The sequence below is a fragment of the Talpa occidentalis genome, unplaced genomic scaffold (assembly GCF_014898055.3).
Source record: "Talpa occidentalis isolate TD23 unplaced genomic scaffold, MPIMG_talOcc4v2.1 talOcc4.7, whole genome shotgun sequence".
Taxonomy (NCBI): Eukaryota; Metazoa; Chordata; class Mammalia; order Eulipotyphla; family Talpidae; genus Talpa; species Talpa occidentalis.
The window spans coordinates 62,652,468-62,677,007 of NW_023605083.1; positions in this window are offsets into that span (position 1 = coordinate 62,652,468).

Sequence of the window (24,540 nt, forward strand, 5' to 3'; positions counted from 1 at the left end):
CTCATGGGTATATATGACAGTCTATGTATGGTAATCTGGCACAGCTGCTGAATTACCCACATTTAATTATCGCAAGGCTCCTCTTTCATGCGCCTCATTTCTTTCAGGCTAAACTTTTTGTTACCTTTTTATTCCAGTGTTCCAATGTTCCCACATCCCATCTGTTAGGTTAGGTCCAGCCCTCCAATGCTACTTGCTAAGCTGCCAGCCTTTTTCGTATGCTAAGAGCACTTTAAATTTCAGCCTTCATTACAAGTATTTTCAGAAAGAGTTAAAATAAGCACAGTAATTCCCTTACACCTCTTTGACCTAGCTGACAATTGGTTTTCATTAAATGAAGTATATTCAAGTGAAAATATACAACATAATGATATATACAACATTTGAAAATAAACATTTCAAGTGAAAATATAAACATAATGATATATGCTATATACTATATTTTATACAATATATACTATCAAACACTTATAATAATATATATAATACACACTATATAGAGAGCAATACATAAAAATAGAAAATATGCTACATGACACATGCATATATAGCCTATGGATAGCTATGAAAATGTACACACATATATATGCATTTTGTAAGAACAATGGAAAAATTTCAGTGCAGTCTGAATCATGTTAAGAAGACCAGCATTTTCCTAAAGGAAACAAAATCTGCAAAGATCCAATTCTGCCCACAATGAAGTCAACCTTTTATAGGAATAGTAGAGGATTTTGGTTCTGGAAACCACATGGTCTCCCCTCTCTCCAATCCAAAATAAGGTATTTGTGGTGGTCTCCCCATAACAAAGGAATGCTTGCCACCCCACTCCCCACCCCAACACACACACAAAACAAAGAACTGCTGGAAGCTCTGAACTGACAATGTTTCAGTCAGGAGTCAAGTTCCAAAACTGTGATTCCCTTCCCTCAATAGCCTTCGGGGAGAAATAACTTTTAACTTGGCCTAGAAAGGGGGGCCAGATCCCGAAATGAAGCCAGCAGATGATGCCCCCCTCCATGGGCTGTGACCTTTTCCCCATTACATTTATTATTTCCCCCAACTTCATATTCCTATTTTTCCCCCAAGCCCATAGAACATGTAAGAAAAGTATAATGTTCTCAAATTTGCCCTTAGTTATGCTGCTATATTATTTTTATTTTCTGTATCTGAACAATTTTACTTCAAAATTGGTCACTTATTAGAATGTAGGCAAAAGAATTGGTGAGAGAACAATGAAAGAATGCTTTAGTGAGGAGGGAAAAGAAATCTCACACTATCTCTATACACTCCACGAATTGAAATTCCCCCCCCGCCCCCAAAAGTCTACTTTAGGACAGTTTCACTTATTTTTAAAGATTCCATCTCTGTTGCCCTAAGGTAATAATACTTGTAGGCCTTTTAAATCATTGTTATTATTTCCCTCTCACCCTGAAGAAAGGAAAGGAAAGAAAAACATAGGAAATCTGGAACCTGTCACTAGTTCTCTCTCCTCATCAGTTTTGTCTCTTACTCACTTCCTTTTCTGGTTCACTAGGGATCACCACTAAACCCTGCCTCGGGGACTGGTCATCGACTAAAAGAAACTACCTCGGCACTGTTCACACTTAAAATCTGAATGCTAGAATCTCATTCACTTTTCAGTGAGTTATATGAGCCAAACATTCTTCTTAGTGTAAGGGCGCCATATTTTCTGCAGGGAAAAAAATGAATTACACATGAGAATGAATTTAGTCCCAAATGTGTCCTCAACAAAGCTCTTTTGCTGCAAGTAGTAAGATCCCAATCTTATCCCCAACTCTATTCTCTCAGAGGCAGACCCTGGGGAAATAGTAAAGACAGTTCTTTGCTCCAAAGTGGAAAATCAGGACACTTCAAACTTCTATGGATACTGTTACAGAATGCAGCTCAGTGAAAGAGTTAGGCCCAGCAGAGTGGACAGCTGCCATTTTCCCAACCCTTGCTTACATACAACCTACCTGGACTACAACTCTCAGCAGACCATTAATGAGACTTCCTGAATAGGAAGCTGTGGGAAGGAGAGAGGTGAATTATACCCTGGAGGTGGAATAAAGAAGGGGGGAGAGATTCCTGATAAGAGACAGGTGAGGAGGCTGCTTCTTGTCCTTGGCAGAGACAATGGCAATAGTTATCTTTACCTCTTAGGGACTATATGGCACATTTTGATTTGGGGTCATTCCTGACCAAGCTCTCTGGGATCTCCCTAACTCCTTTCTTATGGCACCCCACTGTAAGTTGCCTTAGACTGGTGACAAGTTTTTGGGCCTCGGCCATGTTGCTTCCAGCTGTGCCTGTTTGGTTAAGTGTTTGCCCACCAGAGAATGGGTAATTTTTGGAGTTCTATTGGGAATCTATTATTTGAAATCCCTTCTTTCTTCCCTCTTCCCCTGCACACCAATTCTTTTAAAGACCTTTCACTCTCAATTCTATTAAGAGTCTGCTCTCTTTGCCTTTGTTCAACATGGCTGGAACTGCTTTTATTTTTTTTAAAGATTTATTTATTTATGCAAAAAGAACTGGGGTACAGGCCAGAGGTGTGGGGTGGGGGGGGAGGATTCACCAGAGACAGAGTGGGGAGCAGAACAGGCAGCTCTACTGAAATAGATCTACTGTTGAGGGGAGCAGCGGGCAAGACAGGAGAGGCCTGCTGAGCCATGTGGGTTAGCTCCCTTGCCAGGGATGGAACTCATGCTGCAGTGGCTGCCAATAGTTTCATAGAGCTGATACTTAACCCCCTGTACCACCAGGGAAGCCCCCTGGGCCCTATTCTAGAGCATGTAGTCCTTAACAGTTTGGGGTTCCTGGGTACCCTTCAGTTGTGCAATTACAGTAGGAGACTTCAGTGGTGCAACTATTTCTCTGGATATTTTCCAATTTCAGGAGGGTTAGGTAGCAGGGGGACAGTGATTAAAGAATCTGACCAGTAATATCCCATCTCTTCCTCTCCTACATAGCACCTTATACTAACACCACAACAGAGGGTGAGATCTTGTGATTACTGGTAACTTTGTCCAAGAAAGATAGAAGTGAGAACTACAAAAAATCCCCAGAGCTATCAATAACAGAAAAACCTTATTTGGGGATGGCTGTAGAAAGAGAGAACTGAGAAAAGTACTATCCATCCTAAAATAATGGTCATGGAACCCATCTCAGACAACCTCAACTCTAAGACAGCAGCTAGTTACATTTGTTTAAGCATTCATAGAGAGAGATAAAAAAGTAAGAAACATCTATTTTAATTAGAAGGTAGTTGGAGAAACTGATCACAGCAAAGAGCAAATGATAGATAAAGAGAAAAAATGAACTTGGTGACTGGGGCAGAGTAGCTTTTAAAAGAGAAATGATAACACATTACCATGTCATCCAGGAAAGTAAAGAGTCAAAATTAACCTCATTGACAAGAATTTTGTGATATCAAGGGGGAAATGCCTATCCCAAGGGTCTTCCAAGATTCTCAGAAGGTTCTATGTGGCTTTTTTACAGAGGGTGATGACAGAGAATGATGACTTAGAAGGTTGTTCTTGGGAGGATATTTTGCTGGCTTTGGGCCACTTCAAAGGTCACTTTGTCAGACCAGTAGTTATTTGGAGAAGGAGCCAGTTGAAAGGAAAATCTTAAGCTGGGGGGATCGCCCCTAATTCCAAGAACATATGGAGGCAGGGAACCTGAATATCTTGGCACCGATCTCTCTTATTGGGCTGGAGCTGTTGAGTCAGAAGCTGATTCCAAGGAAAACCAAATAACTGAATGGATTTTTAAAATTGGTAAATATCCTTCCAGCTCTTGATTAAAATGGAGGGGAGAAACTGAGCTCATAGAAGCTACCATATGTCATCAGCCAGAATACTTAGGGTTTGGTGGGAAATTCTGTAAAGTGCTCCTGGCGCCATATGTTTTCCTTAAGATTTCCAGGAAGAACTCCTTAAGCCCAGAATTCCTCAGAATGCAGATATAGTAGAGAAAACTCACGTTGGGGGTGGTGTGGGAATAGAAAAGGATTAATTTATACTCAAAATTATTTTAATGCATGCAGTCTTCATTCAAATAATCAAATTATGCAATCAAATTGCATAAACTAGACTGATTCCTAGCTTTTCAATATTTGCTGTTATTATACCAAATACACAGTGTCTATTTTTCTTTACCAGTTACATTTTTTATCTTGGTGATCTGTATTTAGTAATAATGCATTCTCCTAATGTTTGCTTATATAAATTATTTTCCAGCTCTAGTAAAATTATTCCACAGGTTTTTCAGAAGGCAAAGATGATAAAAGACGACTAGTTCTAGGGGCATCCCTGGTGGCGCAGGGGGTTGAGCACAGCGCTGTGAGGCTGTGAGCGCCCTTTGCAGCACGAGTTTGATCCCAGATTGGCAGGGAGCAACCCACATGGTACAGCAGACCTCTCCTGTCTCGCCCACTGCTCCCCTCAGCAGTGTGTTTTGGTACATCTGCCTGTTCTGCTCCCTGATCTCTCTGGTGAATCTTCTCACCCCGCTCCCTGCAATTCTGGCCTGTATCCTACTTCTTAAAAAAAAAAAAAAATGACTAGTTTACTAGTTCTAACACTGAGTAGTCATGTGAGCTTAGGAAAGTTATTGGGTGTCTCTTCAACATGGATTTAATAGTGGTACACAGGTTGTAATAATGCCTCACAAGTTGCTGTGAGGATTAAGTGAGGGGAAATGTATGTGACACTAACTGACCTATAAGAGCAGCACAATGAATGGAATTTCCTTCTGAGATCCCTGGGTGGTGGGCCCCTCTGTGACTCTTGTGTTTCTCACCTGGCATTCTGTTGAGCTGACACCAGCTAAATGTATCCTCTGAACTCCCCATGCGCCCTTACCCATGTCTTCAATCTTAGACCTAGATACATGCTGTTATCTCGCTCCTAAAACCCACGGTTACCCTATAGCATAGAAACATTTGCTTCCCACCATTGCAATGAACACAAGTTTCCTTCAGCCTCCATCCCATGCCCCTCAGCTTCCTCTGCTGGCAACATTTTCTAACTTGGTAACTTTTCTCGTTCTCTTTTAAGGGGGTTCCAAGCCTTTCTCCAGAATCAGTCTACCTTGCATAGAATTTGGCTATTTCAATTTCAGTGACCTTCTCTATAGCCAACTTACAGAGAGAGAGAACCCAGTTAAGAGAGTTTAAAATAATTAAGAAAGAGAAAAGATGGTAGGTACTCAAAGGAAGTTAATAAATAACTCAATGTGGAGATTAAATGCAGAGTTCATGAAAAACCACATTGTCTCCATTCTCCACTTCATTTCAGGTTCTTCTTCAATTTGAGCACTATAAAACATTTGAACTGGTGATAGTTTTTATTTTATATAATCTCATTTCATTTTAAACTCATTCTGTAGGTAGACATGTTCATTATCATCATACTCATTTTATGGATTTTGAAACTGAATCTCAGAAAGGCATTTAAGGGGGCCTCCCTGGTGGTACAGGGGTTAAAGTCTCAGTGCTATCAAGCTATCACCAGCCACTGTGACACAAGTTCAATCCCTAGCCAGGGAGCTACCCACATGGCGCAGCAGACCTCTCCTGTCTCACCCACTGCTCCCCTCAGCAGTGTATTTCAGTAGATCTGCCTGTTCTGCTCCCCACTCTGGTGAATCCTCTCATCCCACACCTCTGCCCACACCCCAGTTCTTGTATGCATAAATAAATAAAAATAAACCTTTAAAAAAAAGAAAGAAAGACAGTCATACAGTCAAGGAGTAACAGAGATATCCTGGCTCTAGTGCCTGTTTTCTAAAACATTGCTCTGTACTCAAGGGTTCAAGGCTATTATGGCTTTCAGACTAAGAGAAAGTAACCAACTAAGACTAATTAGTTTTTCTAGGACTCTGGACCCTGACTCTCTTCCAGATGCATTTTAATGGTCCTAGGAGAAAGAACCTGATAAGGATTAAAATGTTAATACTTAAATACTCTCAGGGAACCAGAATTATCTGTAGGAGCAAAGTAATAATATTGAGTCTCAACTATGTGATTATGCTGCACTAGGAATCTTCCTTATTTACTTTATTCTTCAAATGACCCTTCTAAGTACATACTATTACATCCATTTTACAACTGAGAAAATGAAGTTTTAAAAAAAAGTTAAGTGACTTAGTCTTTAGGGGCATTTAATTCAGGTCTCCCAGGCTACAAATCCTGTTTTTTCCAAGATGCCTTCTAATTGCTTTATTTTCTTTTAGAAAAATCAAGTAGTGCAATCTTCTCCCCTATAGTCTCTGACCTATGACCATCTTTAATTCTGCATGAAAAGATTAAAATGATAAAGAGATTAAAATGATTCAAGTAATCAATTTCTGATTATCTTAAGTTGCCAAACAAAGCTAACTTATCCCAAGAGCCAAGACCTTTCACCAACAAAAGGAATAAAACAAACACATTACTTTATCTTTCGTTATGTGGTTTGCGACTCCCAGCGAAAGGAACTCAGCTGTAAAATTAAGAAACGAAAACCAAATGGCTCACAATGAAGTTCTGGAATCTTTTCTCTTTAACAGGTAAGAGAAAGGGAAAAAACAAAAATTGGGCTCAATAATTAGTTTTTTGGAATGATGGTGTTCTAAAGAAAGAACATGACAGTTAGGATTCCAGTCTCAGTTCCGCCCAAGCCAATCGTTTTATTTCCCTAAGGTACAGTTTTCTCATCGCTACAATTAAGCCAACAACTGCCTTGCTTAATCCACTGAATTATTGGAAGAATTAAACAAGAGATGTTACATTCAAGTGTTTTATAATTTACAAAAACTATTTAAATATATTGCTCTTTCACCATCATTACCTTTGGAGTCAAATAGGTCAGGGTTTATGTCCTAATTCAGTTACTCATTCTATCTAAGATGTTGGTCAGGTCATCTAACCTCTCTGTCTTTCCATTTATTATTTATAAAACAGATGTAGTGAATATTTGTTATTTCCCTACCACAGAATCCAATCCCCTCTCTGTCATCCTAACATTATCCATAATAATCTTTCAGGAATCCACTCTTCCCCCATGGAGTTCAAATACTTTCACTAACCTTCCTCTACCTCGGTTTCCATGGTGAGCCTTTAACAGAGAAGCTCACTAGGGGAAAATTCTGGGTCAGCGTTGAGTGTTAGCTCAGAGAGATATTCCTGTTTGGTTTCTCTAGGAGGGAGGGAAGACTTTGGATCCTAGAAATCAGAAGTCAGACAGCATAGTTTTCAGAAGATGGGAATAAGGAAAAGGAAAAGGTCAGCGAATCAAGGAGGAGCCAGGAGAGGCTACACAAAGGGTTCTGACATGCCCCCAAACCACCTCAGTGGCTTTGCCTGATAGACATTGGGCTGCTGTAACTAGAAAAAGACAGGCAGTCATGGGACTCAGAAAGGGGAACCCTTATTTCAGGTTTCCTGTCGGAAGAAACACAGTAAATTTTTCTTAGATAAGCAAAGTTAGTTTCTTTGACTAAGTTCTTCGTATGTCAAAGTTCTTTGCATGTTACTATTTTATGTCCTACCCTGCATGTATCTTCTCTTAAGAGGACTCTCCCAAAAGCAGACTATCCTTGTCAGTGTGTTTTTGTGAGGAGGAAAACATGAAAAAAGAGGAGGGTAATACTGAGGCTTTGATTGCAAAAGAGAACCCAGAGGACTCAGATGGGTGAGGAAGACAAAAAGCGTGTGTGTTCCATCCCAGAGGGCACACAGCTATCTCTAGATAAGGCTGACCTGGAGGGTCAAATGCTGGAATAAGCTCAGGAGAAAAGCAATTGGGTTCATGTCAAAAAATCCTAGATGAGACCTGTCTTAGCACATCCTGGGGTAAAAATGAAGGTCATACCAAACAGCACTGGCATGGCAACTTATGATTAGGATTTATTGTTTGCAAATCAAAATTCACGATTAGATCACCAGAAAAAATATGAAATATCTGCCCCTTGGGAGTTAAACAGGGAGCAAAATTTTAAAATCCTTTCATGTCATCACACTGGTGTGCTTCCAGCCAGCAGGGGTGCTCCCAGTAACTGATAACCAAGAGCCATTTGAGAGCTAGAGAAAGTTCTTCCAGACAACTTTCTTAGACAGTGTCATTAAGCTTCTTGTTTCCATGAGCACCATATTATTTGTTTCAAAAGATTTGCTGTGACCTCGCATGTTTTAAAGTGTCTGGACTTCATGTCTTATTTAGAAAGTCAGCACATCCCATATCTGAGCAAGTAACGTGATGTGACAGAATAACCGTGTGAAGTTCAGCCCATTCACGCTGGCAACCAGGAAATTACAGAGGCACACAATGCTCACCATGAGGGTGTAACAGAGGAGGTGCGCGTGCTTGTGTATGTGTGAGGGGGCATGGGAATCTTAAGGGAGAACAATTTTTCCATAAACCAAGTAAAACATTAAATTTAAAAAATTCAGTGATGTTAAATTTTGACATCAATTAAGTGTTCACCTTCTTCTGCATTTTGCAGTACCCATGTGGCTGAGACATATCACGTTGGGATTTAGATGAATTTGCTAAGACTCTCCAGCTCTGGTTCAGCCCTTGCTGTACACAGGAACCACCTAGGACACTTACAGAACTACTGATGCTTGGGTTCCATTCCTTGAAATTCTGATTGAACTGGTCTAGAGTGCAGCCTGAGCACTGACTTGCTGTAAAGTCCCGTGCTGACTCTAAGGAGCAGCACAGTTTAAGAATAAGATCTCTCTACAGCTCTGTAACTTTAAGTATGGCCTGAGGAGGGGTGCTTGATATAAATGCAAGTGTCAGGCAACATCCAGGTCCAGGGAATCAGAATCTGCCCTTTACTAAAACTCCAGGTGACTCACAGGCATATTCGGCAACCCCAGTCCATTCCACAGAGCAGCAGTATACCTCCTGGCTGTACATTACAATTATCCAGAGAACCTTTAAAAATCCTGATGCCTGGGTCTTCCTTACAGAGATTCTGATAGAGTGTGGCCCAGGAATGGCTTTTACATTTTATTTTATTTTATTTAGATATTATTTATTTATTTTTGTGTAGAAGAAGTGGGTAGAGGCCAGAGGTGCAGGAGATGAGAGGATTCACCAGAGCGGGGAGCAGAACAGGCAGATTTACTGAAATACACTGGTGAGGGGAGCAGCGGGCAAGTTTCACTTCTACCTCCCCTGGCCCCCAGGCTTCTAGATGGCAACATTCAGATCCTATTTAATAGCACTTCTTGGCTCTGCATTTGGTTGTCTGATCCTGACACCCTGGAATACCTCTCTGTGCACGAGCCTCTGTTCATGTCTGTGCAGGTCACCTCTGGTCTAGAGGGCAATCATGGGACAAGATTTTCTACTTCCATTTCTCCCAGCTTCATTGAGGGATAAACTGCCAAATAAAAACTATATACATTTATGAAGTACATTGCAATGACAATATAGACATAGTGAAATGATCATCAGAACGAAGCATATAATGTACCTATCACCTCATGTTGTTTACCTTTGTGTGTGTGTTGATAATATCTAAGATCTACCCTCCTAGCAGATTTCAAGGATACGATATAGTATTGTTCATTACAAACACCACATATGGTAGGTTCCCAGAACTTACCCATCTTGCCACTGAAAGCTCGTGCCTTCTGACCATTATTTCCCATTTCCCTTATCCCTTATGCCCTGGCAACCCCACTCTACTCCCTGCTTCCGTGAGTTCCAATTTATTAGGTTCCACGTATCAGAGTTCCTCCTTTCCTTCTTAGTCATGGCACTCGAACTGTACTTTCTGCATTTCCTCGTTTCAGGTTGGAGGCCCCATCACACTCACTGTCCCAGTGTTCTCAAATGCTGGGGAGCTGACAGTTGGTGGGGAACACAGACATTAGCAGAGCCAGGTAAACCAGCCTATAGTTGTCTGGGGCACTTAAGGAAATGAAATCCCAGCAGGATTCTGATTTTCCTCCTTAATTAGCTTCCTCCTTTCCCTTAGGCATGTGTTGCCTTAGCAGGATCCTACCCAATAAACTTTCCTTTGTCCTGACTCAGGGTGTTAAATAAATGCCTGGGAGCAATTGCCCATGGCTTTGGAGGGTTTTTTGTGGTCCTGAACAAGCTGCCTGGACTGACAGCTTCTGCTGATGCTAATTGGACTGCTGGTGTCACACTTTCTGTCCCAAGGAGAGATTGAGACAGCAGAGCTGAGCCTGCTAGACCTCCTGGCAAAGGAGTCCTAGAGCTACTGTTCAAAGAATGTCTGTAAATGTGCATTTATTCCTAGTGAGTCTCCTGAGGTCAGCAGGTGTTTATTTTATACACGTTAAAGGACTTGTTTCTCCGTGATCTCTAGGTGTTCTGAAATGGAGAGGTAAAAGGACAAACACAATAAACTCATAACTATAATAAAATTGATCCCATTTTTGAAACCCAGACTAAGACAGCCCAAATCACTGATCAAATGGAAACAAGCCAAGTCTACAGGTAATGTTATAAACCTCATCAGCAAACTAAAATTAAAACCACACATACTAAGAAAACAACACTGAAGTCTGGTGACCCTGCAGGTCTCAGTTTCTATCACCACAGCCCCTACTCCTGAAGCTCCATGGCTCCGCTGCTAAGCCAGGCATCATGACCCTTAAAGAAGAAATCTCAGCGAGAGAAGAGAATTGGAGAAAGGAGTCTTTTACTTCTATATTAGCAAGTATTGAAGTATGCTTCCAGGTAAAGCATTATGGGATAATGTAATGCAGAATAGACAGTTGAAAGGTTTATCTTTGTTCTCTTGTTGAGTAAAGCAAAGAATTCATTCATTTATGCAATATGTACTGGCGGTGGGATGAACATATGAGTTATTATCCAAAGAGACAGTTTGGAGCATGAAAGGGGTGTTTCATTAATTCCATCAAGACAAAACATTAATACCAAGACTGTTCTGAGAAAGATGGGCGATAAGGCCACCCTCATTATTATCACTGAGCACATTCTGCTTCCTTACATAAAAACAGAAGATGTCTGGGAGGGGTAGGGAGAGGAGCTACCTACTTCCAAAACCGATGCTAACTTCTACCTGCTCTCAAAATACCAAGAGGATTTGGTAAAACCTATTGATTTTTTCAGGTAAAATAAAAAGTATGTGCTCAGTTCATTCAACCACTGGTTTTCCTGGCATAGAACAAAATTTTCTCTACCCAAATAGGATCCAGTTTCACACCCTATATCTTTTAAGAACAGGTTGAATTTTGATAGATTACTCCATATTTAATTGCATTGATGTATGATGAGTAGGTCATTTAGCCCTAATCTGACCAAAATTATATACTCTTCTTTGAAGAAAATGAAGAAATGACTGTCTCACCCCTCAGAGGAACATTACACAAATGGTGGGAATCTATTTGAAATAGTCAAGCAAGACCTAATATAAAAAAATCAGTTACATATGCATATATATTCAGTTTTAGAAGGACTTGAACGTAATTGATGTGAACTCATGATATAAGAAAAAATATTTACAGCTTATATATAATTTTGCCCACATTACCACTGTTGATTCTCATAACAACCAGCTCACACAGTATCCCTATCCCCATTTTACAGTTGAGAAAAATAACTACATCAGACAGGCATGCACTGACACTTGAATCTTCAAGCTATAATGCAATAAAATAATAGCCCACTATAGATGTTTACAGAACAGTGATTTCTAAACAATATTCCCTTATAGCTCTAGTTTTAAACTTTTCAAAGAATTTCACCATTATATCCCACATACTTAATGGGAGTTTTAAGTGACATGGACTAAGTAGATGCTGGATTCACAAAAATGAGTAAAAGTACCCATAGGTTTTATTCACGTCAACCAGAAATCATGTATAACACAAAGAAACCAGTCCAAATAGGTCATGAGTCACAGAAAAGAACACCAAGTTCAGGTTCTGGAAACCAAAAGAGGCATCCCAAGGATATGATGTTTAAAAGAGAAACAAGAGTTTGTCACAAGGACAAAATGCACATGAGCTCATGACTTTGAGTCAGGGACTATCAAGTCATGTTAAAGCAACAAAAAACAAGTTGTTTGTCAATAGTTGTAGCAAAGGATACGATGCTGGATAAGTGGCCAGACCCAGAATGAGAGCCTGGAATGGTGGGCCAAGGAGGTTGAAGTGTTCCCTATAGGTTTCAGGTGTCAACGAAAGAAGGAGATGAGCGAGGACACAAACACTCCAGGGGAAGCAAATGCGATGGGCTTGGGGAGAGGGAGTGGGGACCGAAATTTAAGAGGGTGGAGAGAAAAAACATAGCCAGGATATGCATTTAAGAGGAAAATACAGGCAGGAAATATATTTAAGATAAAGTTAGCAGGATTTGGGGTTGGAGGTGGGAGGGCTAAAGAGACCAAGTGGTATTTTAACTTCTTTGGTGATTAAGTTTCACAAGCCAAGACAGGGTATGTAGGTATATGAGCAGATTTCTGAGTAACACCAAAAGATACAGTTTTATGCATATTTTATACATGTTGAATAGAGAGTCCTATAGAACAATCAAATGGCAAGACCTAGAGAGAACTGGCAATTAACTCCTGGGGCTCCAGAGAAAATTCTAGGTAGTTCATTCAGATTTGGGAATCTTTAGTGTGAAGCCATTGGTCAGGGGAAGTAGAAAGCCATTTGCTGAAGAAGGGAATAGAGGATCCCTCCATGGAGAAAAGGGTAAGGATTTTTAAACAAAAGGTTAATTATAGTGTTTCATTTTATTAGAAAGTTAATTAGTTGGAAATATGTTTTAAACAAAATGCAGCCAAATTTTCTTCTCCCTCACTTTGTTTTATTAGGAAATATACGGGTACCTCCACAATATTTTCCCCTAATAAATGGGCTTCGAATCACATATAAAGAATCATAAAATTGGAGGAAATCTTTCTCCCATGATGTCAAGTTGATGGATGTGTGCTGCTCTCTCATAGGGAGTGCAGTGCGAGGGGGAAAGGGGCATCTTTCTAGAAGCTCCATAGGACTGACCTCGAAGTTTCCTGCTAGTTCTAACACACCCTCTGAGATCACACCATTTCATTCAGCCTCCCCATGTATTTGTGTCTAAACAAATAGTTTCAACTTCCACCCACCCATGTTCTTATCCTTTTGAGCATCAGATGGAGATGTCCCCACGGCCAGCAATAAAGCCAAAGAATGACTGAAATCTCTATTTAGCCCTGGGAAACAGGCCATATTATAAGGAAGAGGGAGGTAACTTTCCTAAGCAGTCTGCAGTGAAGTCACTTTTGGCTCCATTCTGATTGTAAAATGGCCTGAGACTGGATCCCATCATCTTAACAAACAGCTTACTACAGTGTGAATATGATTCTGACCTCTGTGACCTTGGTCATGTCATGGGCTGAATCGTCCCCACCACCAAGTTCTGACCTCTAGTACCACTGACTGTAAATGCATTTGAAGATCAGGTCTTTAAAGAGGCAATTAAGTTAAAATGAGATCTTTAGGGTGGGTAACTCAGTATGATTGGTGTCCTCATAAAAAGAGGAGACTTGGATACAGATACACACGGAGGAAAGACCATGTGAGGATACAGCAGGAGGGCAGCAATCTGCAAGCCAACAAGAGAGAATAAATCAAACCTGCTGTCATCTTGATCTTGAACTTCCAGCTTTCAGAAATGGGAGAAAAATAAACCTCAGCTGCTTAAGCCACCCAGTCTGTGGTAATTTGTTATGCGGACATAGCAAACCAATACAGGCAATTATTAAATGTAAATGCATAAAATATGGGCAGTAATTTCCCAAGATGAAATTAAATGGAAAAAGAAATCAGGCTTGTTTTTCAATTAAGGGTACGGGTGATGCGTAACTGTATTACGGAAAATGTGTTAGCATGATACAAATGGTGTAGAAGTCTAACCATCTTGGATGGAATCTTGTGCGTGGTTACTTGAGTTTTATACCATCTTTGCTACAGAATTCACTGATGAGTAGGGTTTCAGGAATTACATCCATTCCATGGCTCAGATGGGACTGTCTCTTTATGTTGCATCTCACGACATAGCAAACTGCTCAAGGCAGATTTTGTCAAGTGGATTCTGCAAAATTCTTCATATTTGAAACACAGTATGTGACATTTCAAAAGCAGAAAGCAAAAAATGTGGATAACGTCTCTGATGGGTTCCAAGTTAACCCCCCCCCAAAAAAATATTCTCCTCATTAAATTTGCCACCCAGTCTTTTGAAATAGTCCCCGCATCTGTTCTCTCTATCCACACTGATGGCCACTGTCTTCATTCAAACTTTTACAATTTCTGGCCCAGCCTTTTATCCACCCAGGGAAACATTTTAGAGGGAATGCAATGTTGTGTGATGGTTAAGGAGCACAACCACTTGAGTTAGAGTCCTGCCACTTACTAACTCTGTGCCCTCACTGAAATCTAAGCCTCAGGCTTACATAATTGAAAGAGAGGTAGTAACAGTATTTTTCTCTAGGGCTGTTGGAGAACTAAGTGAAATACCAAATTTAAAAAAAAAATTGACACAGTACATAATAAAATACTATGAAAATATTAGGTATGCTATTCATACCTGTTAAAATTCAAAACCAAACATCATACTCTTTTCCACGTAATGCCATCAACCAAGATTTTTCTCATGCTTCACTTTCTTGTAATTTATATTATGAAAACAACAGACAAGTTGGATTTTTTTTTTCCCCAAACATCACAGGTTTCTTTTGCCCAAGACTCCTCGGTGAAGGGGTCAATTCCACCAGCTTGAAATTCTGGTCCCAGATGACATTTCTCAAGTTGTCATTATGATCCATTTGTCCCGAGTTCTCTTTTAAAGCACAAAAATCCTCTTTACAGTCCTTCAGTAGCCTATTCTGGTTCATGAGATGAAGCTCAACCACTTTCACATGGTCCATAGTGCCCTTAGCATGTGCCTCTACCACCACATTCTCACCTCAGCCATGAGGCCCAGCACAGACCCAACAGATAAGAGGTGGCCAGCAAAGGTCTGTTTAATGGGAGGGGTGCCTGAAAAACACACACAGGCACAAAGGCTTGCTTCTCCCCATCATCATTAGCCTGGTAAATTAGCTTTCTAGGACTGCTATAACATGACCACAAATTTTGAGGCCTAAAACAACAAATTACCATCTCATGCAACTGAAGGGCAGACGTCTGAGATCTAAGTATTACCAGGGCAGTGCTTCCCCTAAAAATTCAAGGGGAGAATTCTTGTCTCTTCCAGTTTCTGGTAGCTCCTGGTGTTCCTTGGCTTATGGCCGCATCCCGCCAGTCTCTGCCTCTGTTTTCACATGGCCTTCCCCTCTGTGTCTCTTCTCTATTTGTGAGTCTCAAATTCCCCTCTCTTTTCTCTTACACCAGTCATTGGGTCTAGGCCCACCCTAAGATCAGGATGACCTCATCTTGAGATCCTTAATTTAATAATATCTACCAAATCTCTGCTTCTGAAAAACTTCATATTCACAAGCATCTGAGTCTAAGACTTGGACATCTCTTTTAGGGGGACACAATATAACCTGCTCCCACTCTCAAGGGGAGGGAGGTCATGGATTGAGCAGTGACTAGAACACAAAGAGATCTGGCCATACTCAGGAAGGAAATGTGATTTCATTTGCAGGTCAGAGATGAAGGCCATTGGTACTGAATATGCCAGCTGGGAAAAGCCTGGAGTCAGCCTGGGGACTTAAGGGAACAGTGCTTCCTGCCCAGTCCTTGTTTCAGATCCACTTGTTAATTGTTGTATTGTTTTTGTTTTCATCCTATAGAGAGTATTTATTAATAAGGCATGACTTTTTTTTTTTAAGATTTATTTATTTATATAAGCACTGGGTACAATCAGAAGCGCAGGAGGGTGAGAGAATTCACCAGAGCCAGAGCAGGGAACAGAACAGGCAGACTGACGAAATACACTGCTGAGGGGAGCAGCAGGCGGCAGGAGAGGTCTGTCACGCCATGTGGGACGCTCGCCTGTGGCCGGGGATCGAACCGGCGCTGCAGAGGCTGCAGGCAGCTTCGCAACCCAGCGCTCAACCACTGAGCCACCGGGGAGGCCCATAAGGCATGACATTTTTAAGAAGATAAAATCACATATCCCATCGTTCTCACATCTTCCTCTCCCCGCCTCCCCTTTTAGTTTTCAGTGTGTTTTTTTAAAAATGGGTAAGATTATACTGGATTATACTGGATATACAGTTTGTCTCCTGCTTTTTCTTAAAACATAAAGTCAAAAGTCTTTCCATCATTTTCATATAATCTCTAAAAATCGTTTATCTTCATGTATTTAGATTTAGTTTTTATATTTTCCAAAATTACTCCTGTAGCTAACTTAAACGTATATAAGGTTTGTTACAAAAAGAAAAATAAAACCCACAATCCCTTCCGTTTCCTGTCCCCCAAGACACCAAAATGCGCTAGTAGTCATTGTATTCTTTACCATGACACTTTCACAAGAAAGCTGGTTTTACTTTCAAATGTCTTTGATAAAGTAGTAAAAATATTAATTTCACTAAATCTTGATCCTTCTTAATAATCTGCATGAGGAATTTGGCAGCATGCATCAAGCTTAATGCAAACCAACCGAGCATGCTTATCATGAAGAAAAGTACTCGTGCCATTTTAAGTTTCAAGCTGAACTAGCCACTCCTGCATTTCATGGAACGTGATTTTTACTTAAAAGAAGCCGAAAGATAAATATTCTTATTTATATTTGTATGTTTGACAAGCATCTTTTTGAAAATTTAAGTGAGTCTGTCATTTCAACAAAAACCACCATGAGTGTTTATTGCCAATTGTAAAAGCTGAGTTTTCAAGCACATGTTACAATCTTGGAAAACTCATACCTGTATAAAACTCATACATAAACTTGACAATTTCCCAGTACTCAAAGACATTTCTACCTTCAAGTTACCTGAACAGTTTTTCTGAGATGGGTGTTGCTATAAGTAGCTGTGATGCTATCATGTTAGATAATAAAATGTGTCAAGATTTCAAAGATCATCATAGTTTCAGTGAACCAGTATTTCATTAAATGAGTAGATATCCATTCAAAGTATAAAATAGACCAATAAATTTTTTTATGTAACTGTATGAAAGTTCTTTTGTATAGTTTCAGATTTCACATTGCAATTCACCTTCAAGAAACTCTTATCATTTGTCAATCACTGTATCAAAGGAACATAACATTTTCTGAAGTACTCCTCCTTTTTCTAGTTACTTAACTGCTTGAGGGTGAATTTTCCTTATATATACTTCAATCAAAACAAAATATGAGTGAAGGAACACATGTGAGATTCCAGTAGTCCCCCCTCTATTTACTCATGAAACAGGTTATTTTGAGTGTCCCAAAAGACAGGTGATTTGCAATGTTTTGGAGTTAAAAAAAATATTCTCAAAGATCTTCAAATATATTTTACAAGTGTGTCAGTGATCAAGTGTGATGTAATGGTCATAAAATATATAATTAAGGTTTGCACAAGGTGTAAAGGTAACACAAAAGAAGCCATCAATCTGGCAGGGAGAGAGATGCAAGGAATATTATTAGAGACTTCATAGAGGAGAGGGTATTCAAATTGGATTTTAAGAATAAGAAGGGAAGAATTCATCACCAGATAACAGTAAATGAAATTTGCATTAAGGCGGTTCAGACTACATGAGGTATTCTGAGTCTTTTTTCTCACCAATTGTCTTATTCACCAAAAGAGGTTTCAAATGACAATAATTTCAGGCACAAAGTTTAAGAGAGCTGGGAGGGTAGTTAGGACAATGACAGACAAATGAAGGAGGTGAATTTTGCAGAGTGACTTGGAAATTCTATCTTTGTAGGTGACACCAATCTCTAATATTTGTCCTCTAGGACATAATATTCAGAATAAAATGAAAAATATTTGTAAAATTTGAGCTCTTTAAATTGAGTCTAAAATTTATCCCTCTCAGGAATTCTTTGTTTCTCTTTTATGATAGAGCTCAAAAATCCAGCAGCTTTTTTACAATTTAAGTTTTCATGTTTGTTTTCTAATTTTGGGTTCTCTTTTATATTGTCAAAAACCTATCAGTTGTGCAGGGGAAATTTTTTTCTACTCTGTTTTTGTTCAACACCATTTTTCAAAGGTAGCCTTTTTACAAATAACTCCTAAAATCATATTTTATTGACAGCAATTTAAAACACAGCCAAATGTAATTACTGATTAATTAACAACCCGGTTATTGATTTACTTTCCCTTCTTCCCTAAGCATTCTAAAATAGCTACAAGAGGATTCTAAATTATTCCAAACACTATGAGAAACTTGAAATTCAGAGCTTTGTGGCTTGGGTATAGAGAATTGGTTACTTCTAGCACAAATTCTATGGATATTTATATTTGAAAAATCAAAATATTTGCAGTCTTATAAATTTTAAGATCCCATATATCCTACGGTTGCAGTACTAGTTTCCTCCTCACTTCAAAAGAAGGGACTGATAAGGTAAAGAGGAGAGGAAGTCAGAGCTCAGACTCATCTTGGGAAAAAAAAATACCATTCCAAGGGTTTGGGGAGGATCCCCTTCAGAAGGCTGATAGCCTAAGATGTCTCAACTTCCAAGCAGAGCTGACCTGGGTCCCTTCCTTGTCTGACCTGGGTCCCTTCCTTGTCTGTCCTGACTCCCAGGGGCTATCATCCAGAGACTACATTCCACAACAGAATCCTAAACTCCAGTGAAATAGCCCTGAAATTCCAAGCACTAAAGCATTGACCCGAGGCCATAGCAAGCATGCAGCTCAGGTAAACATACAATACTTGGAGCCAAACTTACATTTCACCTGAATTCCACTTTGCTACTTCTATGACCAGATCTTAGCAACAAATTAAAATTGAACCAAATATTGAATGAGGGCAAATTTGAAATCTGCCTGGGAAACTAGAGATATTTACTTTTATGTGTGCACATACACATAGGGAATAAATATTTTAACATATCTCCCTTCTGAATATAAAGTAACATGAATGTTTTTTAAAGGTGACCATGTTTCCTAGAGATATTTACTTTTTATGTATGCATATACACATAGCAGGGGGAAAAAAAGAAGTTTCTTGGATGCTTTGGGCCAGGGGCAAACATCCAGTTGCTTTCAATTACTTGAGAAGCAGGAGCCTCTGTTTTGACAGAGCACCTCCAATTATAATTCAAATTCCACGATTCAGGAAGTTTCATTAGACAAAGCAGAAATGCCCTGTATGAATTCGTCTCAGCAGCAATTTCTCCAAGAAGAGAATCTTTAATATGCCAGGAAACCTTATAGTCCTCAGGATGCAAGTTGTATGAAAGTCTCATGGGGTTTATTTTTATTCCACTTCCTCCTTTAATATCAATTTGTCCATACTTGATTAGTTTTAAACAAAATAAATATTTTAGCATATCTCCCTTCTGAATATAAAGTAACACGAATGTTTTTAAAAGGGGACCAACTTTCCTTTTTCACTGTGATTTAAATTTTTATTTTCATTGAATCATTTCAGAGATAATGAAGCATCTGCTTTAAATATAATGTTTGGTAGATTTTCCTCCCACATTTTTGTTAAGTGATATATCTGCTTATTGGTTCATCTTGAAATGATATCTGATTCTTTTAAATCTTAAACATGAAAACACACAGAGGAAATGACTGTATTTTTCATATTTAGAATCCTATATTATCTACATTCCTGAAAGTCCGTTGGTAAGGTGAGGCTCCTGGGATACGCAAGAAAACAGAGATGGGGTAGATAATGGATATGAGGGTGAGAACAGAGAGTAATCACCACAGAAATACACAAAGAAAAATAGCTTGTGACTCTGTTTCCAGAAAACAAAGAGAAAACTAGATGATGCAGCTAAAATATTGATCTATAGCATTGATTTTATGAAGATATTTCTACAAATTATTTTCATAGTAATTCTTGATAACTACTGTTTGGTTAACGAACCCCAGTAACTTTTCTAGGTATTTCATAGTCCTTTATCAGTTCATTTACTGTTCTGAGGAGCTGAGTAAGTCAATACAAGTAAAGAATAAAACAGAAGTGTAGTGAGGACAAGGCAAGAAAATGGAGTCTATTCCCAATACATGACATCTGACAAGTGCCCTTGACTATCATGAGGTTCTCTAGAGTGCTTCAAACAAATCCTTCTATTATGCTCAATTTCAATTAGAATTTGGTTTCTATTACTTAGGATCCTTACAAACAGACCATCATTATGAAAACATAGCATAAACACAACTTCATTTGTTGATATAGCATGGGTGATTTTTTTGATGATTATTTTTGTAAAATATAAAATATTAATGGAAAGCAAATCAAACATTACCTATATGAATAGGGAAAAGTCAAAGAAAAGAAATTGGTAGGTTATAGTTTCCTATTACAAAAGCAGAAAATCTCATTAAATCTGTACAGACAGCCCCCAGGAATGGGTTGCTGCAATATCTAAGTGAATTTTGTGTGGATGGTGGATAATGCCTTGTAAATATTTCAAATGGTAGGATGTCTGACCCACAATCAGTTTGGTTTCGCTTTACCAATGTACATACATTTCAGAAATTAACAGAGGCCTCTACCTTTTCAAAACCCCATGAAGACCAGTGGCTTATGAAAAAATCTCTATACTCATTATTGCAGAAAATAAAATGAAATAGTTATTCTTAAGGAAAAGCAAAGAGTTGTTGAGAAATGACTTTTCAAAAGAGTTTGAATCCACAAACTTCCTTTAGTATAAATCTGAACCTTAGATTTTTCTATCAAGACTTAGCTTACAAGACTTATCTAGTAGAATAAATATTTTCCAGAAAATAACAACATTCTAATTTTCTCTGATAAATCCAAGCTAAATTCAGAAAAACAAATCTAATTTAATGTCAGAATCGGCCACACAAATTCAATTGGGGTATATCTTGAGAAATAGATCTACAATATTCGGATCTGGCCTCCAAAAAAGGTCAAAATGAATTTACTCGAATGGTTGTGTTTAGTTAGTAGGGGAATGTTTGTTCTCCCTCTGTATTGCTATCATAAAACACATTGGTCACTGTCTCTAGTCATTTGGTTTTACTATTTGTATTCGAGAGATGTTGCAATATTGAGCAGGGAAGTCTGTCACAGAGGGGAAATTATTTGGACATAGTCAGCTTATTCATCTTTTTTTTGTTTATGTTGCTAATTAGCAAAGTTAAATGAGTCTTTTCATTTAGATATCTTCTGATTTCCAAGTCTCCTTCAGGCACATTTTGAATACTAGAGTATTTATTTTTCAACAACCATCACAAGCAAGTATACTTAGTCTAATTTCCAAACTATTTCATCTTATCTTTTCCTAATCTCATAGAATCAATATTAAAAAATAAGGACATTTGAAATGCAATGTAACAAACACTGAGTATTTGTCAGGCCTGAGCTAGCCATATAGGATGCAAAAAAATGAATACAGTTCCTGGAAGTTAGAGAAGAAAGAAAGACAATGTCGGCCTCTATTTTCCATAGTCAAGACAGTTGTAAAGAGTAAAAGGTTATGGGGCAAAAACACAAATTCAAGGCAGAGAACATGAGGAGGGGAGCAGAGTTTAGGACCTGCCATTAAAATAGGAGCTAGCAGGGGGCCTCCCCTGTGGCACAGCAGGTTGGGTTCGATCCCCAGCCGGTCAGGGAGCAACCTACATGGCGAAGCAGACCTCTCCTGTCTCATCTGCTGCTCCCCTCTACAGTGTCTTCGGTCCATCTGCCTGTTCTGTTCCCCAGTCTGTCTCTGGTGAATTCTCTCACCCTCCTGTGCCTCTGACTGTACCCCAGTTCTTGTATAAATAAATCTTTTTAAAAAAATTGTTTTAAAATAAAAAACAAGGGCTAGCATTGAATACTGCATGTCAGGCAGTGGACAAACTGCTTACATACATTGCCTTTTCAATTCTTAAATCAATTTTCTGACATAGGTATTATTGTTCTCAGTTTAGAGATTAAGTAACAGGATCAGAGAGGTTAATGGCTTTCCCAAAGTCTATAGCTAAGTGAATTGTAGCATCAAGATACAATTTGCTATCTGTAAAAGGGATTGACTAGAAAGAAGCAAATAATTTGCATGGCAGTAAGGTCCACATGCAGTTTAACATCTATGTATTTATAGTTACACCAACTTAGAGAACTAGGCCATTTTTTTTTTTTTCCCCAGCAAGGCTTGACAACTCAAGAAAAAGAATACAGAAAGCCAATCATTGAAGTCATCCAGGATTGATTAAGGACTGATCTGGCTATTTTGGCTAAAGCTAGTCATTCTGAAGGAATTTAATGTGCTGAAAAGTGGTAGGGAAATAAATATTAGATCACAAAGGAGAGACAGATTTATATGAAAAACTGAGTTACGTTGATAGACCACAGATCCCATAAAGACAAAGAGCCTGAATGGAGGTCAAGAAGTGAGAAAGATGAAAGAATAGCAATGCCATTGTTAGGGGGAAAGGATGTCTTGAGCAAACTCCATACAGGTTTTGTGGACTCCACCCCCACTGCATACCAAAGCCATCAAGACACTGGGAACTACAAATCCCATCATCACCAAAGGGAGGGATGCTGGCACCTAAGGGTGGAGTTAAGCAGCCAGGTTTGGTATAAAACCAGACATATGGGCCTGGGGAAGGGTGGCTCTCTCTCTTGGCCTCATGGCTCTTGGCTTTTCACCAGCTCTCAGCGTGCCACTGGGATTCCAGGTCAGCGGAAGTGGTAGGACGCGTTCACGAATTTATCTCCCTCTTTTTCTCCCTGAGTTATTCATTTCTTCATTTCCCCTTCTTTTGTGAATAAACCCTTTATTAACCTTTCTTGTGTGCCTGCAGTTGAGCATTACTAAGTCCCTTTTAAGTGCACGGGTGAGGACCCACAGTCAGGCAACCCATTTTATATCAGGGTTACCCTGAAACACCATCAGAATTGGAATTCCAAATTATATTTTAAGTGTAGAGTTATAGAAGTCAAAATCATTAACTTCCAATTCATTCAAAAATATTAACTGAATATGATAATCCCAGATAGTCTTATATTATGAGGAAAAGTCTGCTGGAGAGCTTCTGGAACATTTTTCATACTATAGAAAAGAGGAAGAAAAACCAGCCCTTCTTCCTTTGAATGCTATCATGTCATGGTGTCTTGTTACCAGCCTAAGGATGAAGCCAGTAAAGAGAGGAGGGCAGAGCCCTAGGGAATCACAGAAAACCAAAACCAGCCCAATAGGTATGCCTGAAGCTGCATTATGTCTTCATTTTTATTACATTAGTTTTATAAACTCCTGTCTCTTAAAAGCAAATCAAACTGGGACTTTCTGTTCCTTGTAGCCAAAGGGATCCTAAATGATTTAATGGTGGTTTCAGAAGATAATAGCAAATTTTTACAATTTTAAGTGACTAATCCAGAGTGAAATCTGGAGTTGACAATGGCCCAATCCAAGTAGCAGGAGCTTCAGGAAGGGAAGTTTCGGACTAATGAGACAAGAAGAATGATGGGGGAACAGCGAAGATCTAGGATGCTAAAAAATATTGTTGCATATAATAATAAAAATAATTTATTCATTTAATCAACTATTGAATGCCTATAAAATACTAAAATTATGCCATGTTCTGGGAGACAGAGTAAGTAAAGTTAGACATGGTCTCTGTCCAAATCATGCTTTGAGTCTAGTGGCAGACATAGATATTAATCAAATAATCACACAAATAGAAAATTATATCTACTACCAAAAAGAAATACATCTGCTACAAAAGAGAAGTTTAGATTTCTAGATCATTCCCTCTCATTCCAAATGAATATAAATACTACAAAATATTGCAAATAAAAATGTTGCATGAAAGAGACACAGTGAGAGGTCATACTTGGAATGTTTTGCTTGGTCCACATGTTTTCAATGGAAATACATATAACTCAGCAGCTAGAGGAGTTACACCTATGTACCACCTTACCTGTTTTTAATGCTATTGGATTACTCCTGTGGCACCTAAATTTGCTAATCTTATTTAATCTAGATGTGTCTGATTCCATATTTTGCATACTCTAAAGTATTTAAGAAATGATAGGTTTCATTTTGGGACATAACAGAGTAACCATGATAATCAACACTAAAATTAGACAAAATATATAGGGCAGTTGCTTCCAGGTTCTAGATCACAAACGATGCAAAATTGTAATCTTCATGAGGACAATATATGAGATAACCATCAATTTTCCCCAGATGGCTACCTTAGAGAAGTTTTTGGTAACAGCAGTATATCTGAGTAATGGGGCAGGCACAGAGTTTTGAACCACTGGAGCAACTGGAACAGTGCATCATGGCTCAAGAGAAGAAGCAACTGTACAGAGGAGAGCTCCTCACGCCTGCATGGATTTCCCAGGGGTCACTGGATAAAGGCTGTGCTACATGACAGTAAGGCCTCATCAGAGGTTGTCAATGATTCGTGGAAAATCAAATCAAAAGCCAGTGGAAATTATGTCAAGCTTCCAAGAGTGTTCCCTATAGAGTCACATAGGATGAACTTAGT